The following is a 7488-nucleotide window of genomic DNA, read 5'->3' as shown; positions in this document are numbered from 1 at the left end:
CCTCCAGCTGGTGATGGCGGGGTGAAGGAGCTGCAGCCAGCCTCCAGCAGCCAGCCTCCAGCTGGTGATGGCGGGGCGGAGGAGCAGGCAGCCTCCATCAGCTGATGGCGGGGTGTAGGAGCAGCAGCCAGCCTCCAGCTGGTGATGGCGGGGAGGAGGAGCAGCAGCAGCCAGCCTCCAGCAGCCAGCCAGCCTCCAGCAGCTGATGGCGGTGTGTGGGAGCAGCAGCCAGCCTCCAGCGGCCAGCCAGCCTCCAGCAGCTGATGGCGGGGTGGAGGAGCTGCAGCCAGCGTCCATCAGCTGATGGCGGGGTGGAAGAGCAGCAGGCAGCCTCCAGCTGGTGATGGCGGGGTGGAGGAGCTGCAGCCAGCGTCCAGCAGCTGATGGCGGGGTGCAGGAGCAGCAGCCAGCCTCCAGCAGCTGATGGCGGGGTGGAGGAGCTGCAGCCAGCCTCCAGCAGCCAGCCTCCAGCTAGTGATGGCGGGGTGGAGAAGCAGGCAGCCTCCGTCAGCTGATGGCGGGGTGGAGGAGCAGAAGCCAGCCTCCAGCAGCTGATGGCGGGGTGCAGGAGCTGCAGCCAGCGTCCAGCAGCTGATGGTGGGGTGGAGGAGCTGCAGCCAGCCTCCAGCAGCCAGCCTCCAGCTAGTGATGGCGGGGTGGAGAAGCAGGCAGCCTCCGTCAGCTGATGGCGGGGTGGAGGAGCAGAAGCCAGCCTCCAGCAGCTGATGGCGGGGTGCAGGAGCTGCAGCCAGCGTCCAGCAGCTGATGGTGGGGTGGAGGAGCTGCAGCCAGCGTCCAGCAGCTGATGGTGGGGTGGAGGAGCTGCAGCCAGCCTCCAGCAGCCAGCCTCCAGCAGCTGATGGCGGGGTGCAGGAGCAGCAGCCAGCCTCCAGCAGCTGATGGCGGGGTGCAGGAGCAGCAGGCAGCCTCCAGCAGCTGATGGCGGGGTGGAGGAGCAGAAGCCAGCCTCCAGCAGCTGATGGCGGGGTGCAGGAGCTGCAGCCAGCGTCCAGCAGCTGATGGTGGGGTGGAGGAGCTGCAGCCAGCGTCCAGCAGCTGATGGTTGGGTGGAGGAGCAGCAGCCAGCCTCCAGCAGCCAGCCTCCAGCTAGTGATGGCGGGGTGGAGAAGCAGGCAGCCTCCATCAGCTGATGGCGGGGTGGAGGAGCAGAAGCCAGCCTCCAGCTGGTGATGGCGGGGTGCAGGAGCTGCAGGCAGCCTCCAGCAGCTGATGGCGGGGTGCAGGAGCTGCAGGCAGCCTCCAGCAGCTGATGGCGGGGTGGAGGAGCTGCAGCCAGCGTCCAGCAGCTGATGGTGGGGTGGAGGAGCTGCAGCCAGCGTCCAGCAGCTGATGGTTGGGTGGAGGAGCAGCAGCCAGCCTCCAGCAGCTGATGGCGGGGTGCAGGAGCAGCAGCCAGCCTCCAGCAGCTGATGGCGGGGTGGAGGAGCTGCAGCCAGCCTCCAGCAGCCAGCCTCCAGCTAGTGATGGCGGGGTGGAGAAGCAGGCAGCCTCCATCAGCTGATGGCGGGGTGGAGGAGCAGAAGCCAGCCTCCAGCTGGTGATGGCGGGGTGCAGGAGCTGCAGGCAGCCTCCAGCAGCTGATGGCGGGGTGGAGGAGCTGCAGCCAGCCTCCAGCAGCCAGCCTCCAGCTAGTGATGGCGGGGTGGAGAAGCAGGCAGCCTCCATCAGCTGATGGCGGGGTGGAGGAGCAGAAGCCAGCCTCCAGCAGCTGATGGCGGGGTGCAGGAGGTGCAGGCAGCCTCCAGCAGCTGATGGCGGGGTGCAGGAGCAGCAGGCAGCCTCCAGCAGCTGATGGCGGGGTGCAGGAGCTGCAACCAGCCTCCAGCTGGTGATGGCGGGGTGGAGGAGCTGCAGCCAGCCTCCAGCAGCCAGCCCCCAGCAGCTGATGGCGGGGTGGAGGAGCAGAAGCCAGCCTCCAGCAGCTGATGGTGGGGTGCAGGAGCTGCAGCCAGCCTCCAGCAGCCAGCCTCCAGCTGGTGATGGCGGGGTGGAGGAGCAGCAGCAGACAGCCTCCAGCAGCCAGCCAGCCTCCAGGAGCTGATGGCGGTGTGTGGGAGCAGCAGCCAGCCTCCAGCGTTCAGCCAGCATCCATCAGCTGATGGCGGTGTGAAGGAGCTGCAGCCAGCCTCCAGCAGGTCATGGTGGGGTGGAGGAGCAGCAGCCAGCCTCCAGCAGCTGATGGCGGGTTGCAGGAGCTGCAGCCAGCCTCCAGCAAATGATGGCGGGGTGCAGGAGCTGCAGGCAGCCTCCAGCAGCTGATGGCGGGGTGCAGGAGCAGCAGGCAGCCTCCAGCTGCTGATGACGGGGTGCAGGAGCTGCAACCAGCCTCCAGCTGGTGATGGTGGGGTGGAGGAGCTGCAGCCAGCCTCGAACAGCTGATGGCAGGGTGCAGGAGCAGCAGCCAGCCTCCAGCAGCTGATGGCGGGGCGCAGGAGCTGCAGGCAGCCTCCAGCAGCTGATGGCGGGGTGCAGGAGCAGCAGCCAGCCTCCAGCTGGTGATGGCGGGGTGAAGGAGCTGCAGCCAGCCACCAGCAGCTGATGGCGGGGTGAAGGAGCTGCAGCCAGCCACCAGCAGCTGATGGCGGGGTGGAGGAGCTGCAGCCAGCGTCCAGCAGCTGATGGTTGGGTGGTGGAGGAGCAGCAGCCAGCCTCCAGCAGCTGATGGCGGGGTGCAGGAGCAGCAGCCAGCGTCCAGCAGCTGATGGTTGGGTGGAGGAGCAGCAGCCAGCCTCCAGCAGCTGCTGGCGGGGTGCAGGAGCAGCAGCCAGCCTCCAGCAGCTGATGGCGGGGTGCAGGAGCTGCAGGCAGCCTCCAGCAGCTGATGGCGGTGTGCAGGAGCTGCAGCCAGCCTCCAGCAGCTGATGGCGGGGTGCAGGGGCTGCAGGCAGCCTCCAGCAGCTGATGGCGGGGTGCAGGAGCTGCAACCAGCCTCCAGCTGGTGATGGCGGGGTGGAGGAGCAGCAGCCAGCCTCCAGCAGCCAGCCTCCAGCTGCTGATGGCGGGGTGGAGGAACAGAAGCCTCCAGCAGCTGATGGCAGGGTGCAGGAGCAGCAGCCAGCCTCCAGCTGGTGATGGCGGGGTGGAGGAGCTGAAACCTGGGTCGGACCTGGTCTGCAGCAGGGCCCATTACCACTCAGAAGCTGATGGCAGTGTGTGTTTAGGTCCCTGCGGGGTGGATGAGCTGAAACCTGGGTCAGACTTGGTGTGCAGCAGGGCTCAGCACCCTCCAGAAGCCGATGACAGTGTGTCTTTAACTCCCTGCCTGGTGGGAGAGCTGAAAGCTGGGTCGGACCTGGTCTTTAGCAGAGCTCAGCAGCCTCCAGAAGCTGATGGCAGTGTGTGTTTCATCCCCTGCGGGGTGGGAGAGCTGAAACGTGGGTCGGACCTGGTCTGCAGCAGGGCCCATCACCATCCAGAAGCTGACGGCGGTGTGTGTTTAAGTCCCTGCGGGGTGGGAGAGCCATAACCTGGGTCGGACCTGGTCTGCAGCAGAGCTCAGCAGCCTCCAGAACCTGATGGCAGTGTGTCTTTAATCCACTGCGGGGTGCAGGAGCTGAAACCTGGGTCGGACCTGGTCTGCAGCAGGGCTCAGCAGCCAGCAGAAGGTGACGGCAGTGTGTGTTTAGTTCCCTGCGGGGTGCAGGAGCTGAAACCTGGGTCGGACCTGGTCTGCAGCAGAGCTCAGCAGCCAGCAGAAGGTGATGGCAGTGTGTGTTTAAGTCCCTGCCTGGTGGGAGAGCTGAAACCTGGGTCGGACCTGGTCTATAGAAGAGCTCAGCAGCCTCCAGAAGCTGATGGCAGTGTGTGTGTTTTGGTCCCTGCGGGGTGCAGGAGCAGGAACCCGGGTCGGACCTGGTCTATAGCGGAGCTCAGCAGCCTCCAGCAGCTGATGGCAGTGTGTGTTTAATTCCCTGCCTGGTGGGAGAGCTGTAACCCGGGTCGGACTTGGTCTGCAGCAGGGCCCATCACCATCCAGAAGCTGATGGCAGTGTGTCTTTAATTCCCTGCGGGGTGGAGGAGCAGAAACCTGGGTCGGACCTGGTCTATAGCAGAGCTCAGCAGCCTCCAGAAGCTGATGGCAGTGTGTGTTCAAGTCCCTGCGGGGTGGGAGAGCTGAAACCTGGGTCGGACCTGGTCTATAGAAGAGCTCAGCAGCCTCCAGCAGCTGATGGCAGTGTGTGTTTAAGTCCCTGCGGGGTGGGAGAGCTATATCCCGGGTCGGACCTGGTCTATAGCAGAGCTCAGCAGCCTCCAGCAGCTGATGGCAGTGTGTGTTTAAGTCCCTGCGGGGTGGGAGAGCTGAAACCTCGGTCGGACCTGGTCTATGGCAGAGCTCAGCAGCCTCCAGAAGCTGATGGCAGCGTGCCTCTAAGTCCCTGCCTGGTGGGAGAGCTGAAACCTGGGTCGGACATGGTCTGCAGCAGGGCTCGGCAGCCTCCAGCAGCTGATGGCAGTGTGTCTTTAAGTCCCTGCCTGGTGGGAGAGCTGAAACCTGGGTCGGACCTGGTCTATAGCAGAGCTCAGCAGCCTCCAGCAGCTGATGGCAGTGTGTGTTTAAGTCCCTGCCTGGTGTGAGAGCTGAAACCTGGGTCGGACCTGGTCTATAGAAGAGCTCAGCAGCCTCCAGCAGCTGATGGCAGTGTGTCTTTAAGTCACTGCCTGGTGGGAGAGCTGAAACCTGGGTCGGACCTGGTCTATAGTAGAGCTCAGCAGCCTCCAGCAGCTGATTGCAGTGTGTGTTTAAGTCCCTGCCTGGTGGGAGAGCTGATATCCGGGTCGGACCTGGTCCACAGCAGGGCCCATCACCCTCCAGAAGCTGGTGGCAGTGTGTGTTTAAGTCCCTGCGGGGTGCAGGAGCAGAAACCTGGGTGGGACCTGGTCTGCAGCAGAGCTCGGCAGCCTCCAGCAGCTGATGGCAGTGAGTGTTTAAGTCCCTGCGGGGTGGGAGAGCTATATCCCGGGTCAGACCTGGTCTAAAGCAGGGCCCATCACCCTCCAGAAGCTGGTGGCAGTGTGTGTTTAAGTCCCTGCGGGGTGGAGGAGCAGAAACCTGGGTCGGACCCGGTCTACAGCAGAGCTCAGCAGCCCCCAGAAGCTGATGGCAGTGTGTGTGTGTGTGTGTGTGTTTAAGTCTCTGCCTGGTTGGAGAGCCGATACCTGGGTCGGACCTGGTCTGCAGCAGGGCTCAGCAGCCTCCAGAAGCTGATGGCAGTGTGTCTTTCATTCCCTGCGGGGTGCAGGAGCAGAAACCTGGGTCGGACCTGGTCTATAGCGGAGCTCAGCAGCCTCCAGCAGCTGATGGCAGTGTGTGTGTTAAAGACCCTGCGGGGTGGGAGAGCTGAAACCTGGGTCGGACCTGGTCTGCAGCAGGGCTCAGCAGCCCCCAGAAGCTGATGGCTGTGTGTGTTTAAGTCCCTGCGGGGTGGGAGAGCTGAAACCTGGGTCGGACCTGGCCCGCAGCAGGGCCCATCACCCTCCAGAAGCTGATGGCGGTGTGGGTTTAAGTCCCTGCGGGGTTGAGGAGCTGAAACCTGGGTCGGACCTGGTCTGCAGCAGGGCCCATCACCATCCAGAAGCTGATGGCTGTGTGTGTTTAAGTCCCAGGGGGGTGGGAGAGCCATAACCTGGGTCGGACCTGGTCTGCAGCAGGGCTCAGCAGCCTCCAGTTGCAGATGGCAGTGTGTGTTTAGTTCCCTGCGGGGTGCAGGAGCTGAAACCTGGGTCGGACCTGGTCTATAGCAGAGCTCAGCAGCCTCCAGAAGCTGATGGCAGTGTGTCTTCAATTCCCTGCGGGGTGCAGGAGCTGATACCTGGGTCGGACCTGGTCTGCAGCAGGGCCCATCACCATCCAGACGCTGATGGCAGTGTGTGTTTAAGTCCTAGTGGGCTGCAGGAGCTGAAACCTGGGTCGGACCTGCTCTATAGTAGAGCTCAGCAGCCTCCAGAAGCTGATGGCAGTGTGTCTTTAAGTCCCTGCGGGGTGGGATAGCTGAAACCTGGGTCGGACCTGGTCTGCAGCAGGGCCCATCACCATCCAGACGCTGATGGCAGTGTGTGTTTAAGTCCTAGTGGGCTGCAGGAGCTGAAACCTGGGTCGGACCTGCTCTATAGTAGAGCTCAGCAGCCTCCAGAAGCTGATGGCAGTGTGTCTTTAAGTCCCTGCGGGGTGGGATAGCTGAAACCTGGGTCGGACCTGGTCTGCAGCAGGGCCCATCACCCTCCAGAAGCTGTTGGCAGTGTGTCTTCCATTCCTAGTGGGGCAGGGGAGCAAAGACCTGGGCAGAGGAGCGCCTGTCTGCATCCGATCCGGCCCCTCAGCAGCCCGCCGTGAGCCTTAGAGAACCCCCCCCCCCCCCCAGCGGGCTCCAGGAACCGGGCCCTGCGTCGGACCCAGCTCAGTAAGGCCCTCCCTCGGGCCCTGCAGCAGGTGGCCCCGTCTATGCAGTCGAAAACCCCGCGAAAATCGGTGTAGAAACGCCCGAGAGGCGTGGTGCGGTTCCCCCGGCCGGTACCGGGTCCGGACCGGTCCGGAAGTCCACCCAGAACACTGCCTGGGGCTTCTGGGCGGCTCCCCAGGCGCAGGCAGTCGAAAACCGCGTGAAAATCGGTTCAGAATTGACAAAACGGCGACCTCGTCGCTCCAAAAACTAAGTCCAAACTAAGCCTTTCGCTTATCGCTTAACGCTTAAGGCGGTCGGCCTTATGGCCAGTAAATGAAAAGTGCCTGCGCCCCTGGAGGTTTTGGAAGGTGCGAGCGATGACCATGCTCGGGTTAGTAGGTGAGGCCATCGGAAAACCAGCGTGAGTTGGCGGGTTTGGGTGGCAATCTATTCCAGGCAGAGTCGACTATCTCTGGGCATCAATTTTGGGATTTTTCCGGCTCTGGTTCTGGGAGAAACGCAGGGGCAAAGTGCACGAGCCGCGGCCGATTTTGGTGGCCTGTCCCTGGGCACAAAGTCTGAGGAGTGTGGGCCTGGTTCTCCGAAAAATACCAGTCTGCTGGAGCTCACTCCCATGGCTCCAGGGGGCACGGCACACCCCCCGGTAGCCGACCAAAGTGCTCTACTCGGGCCAGACTCGGACCCACGACCCGGGGTGAGAACCACAACTACTGGTCATCCTTTTGACCTCCAGGGGGCGCGGCAGAGCCTCCCCAGTCCGACGCAAGTGCCCCACTTGGGCCATACTCAGACCCACGGCCCGGGGCGAGAACCACAACTACTGGTCATCCTTTAGACCTCCAGGGGGCCCGGCACAGCCTCCCTAGACCGACACAAGTGCTCCACTTGGGCTGTACTCTGACCCAAGTCCCGGTGCGAGAACCACAACTACTGGTCATCCTTTAGACCTCCAGGGGGCCCGGCACAGCCTCCCTAGGCCGACACAAGTGCTCCACTTGGGCTATACTCTGACCCAAGTCCCGGGGCGAGAACCACAACTACTGGTCATCCTTTTGACCTCATGGTC

The sequence above is a fragment of the Nothobranchius furzeri genome, chromosome 19 (assembly GCF_043380555.1).
Source record: "Nothobranchius furzeri strain GRZ-AD chromosome 19, NfurGRZ-RIMD1, whole genome shotgun sequence".
NCBI lineage: Eukaryota > Metazoa > Chordata > Actinopteri > Cyprinodontiformes > Nothobranchiidae > Nothobranchius > Nothobranchius furzeri.
This window is presented reverse-complemented; position numbering follows the sequence as displayed.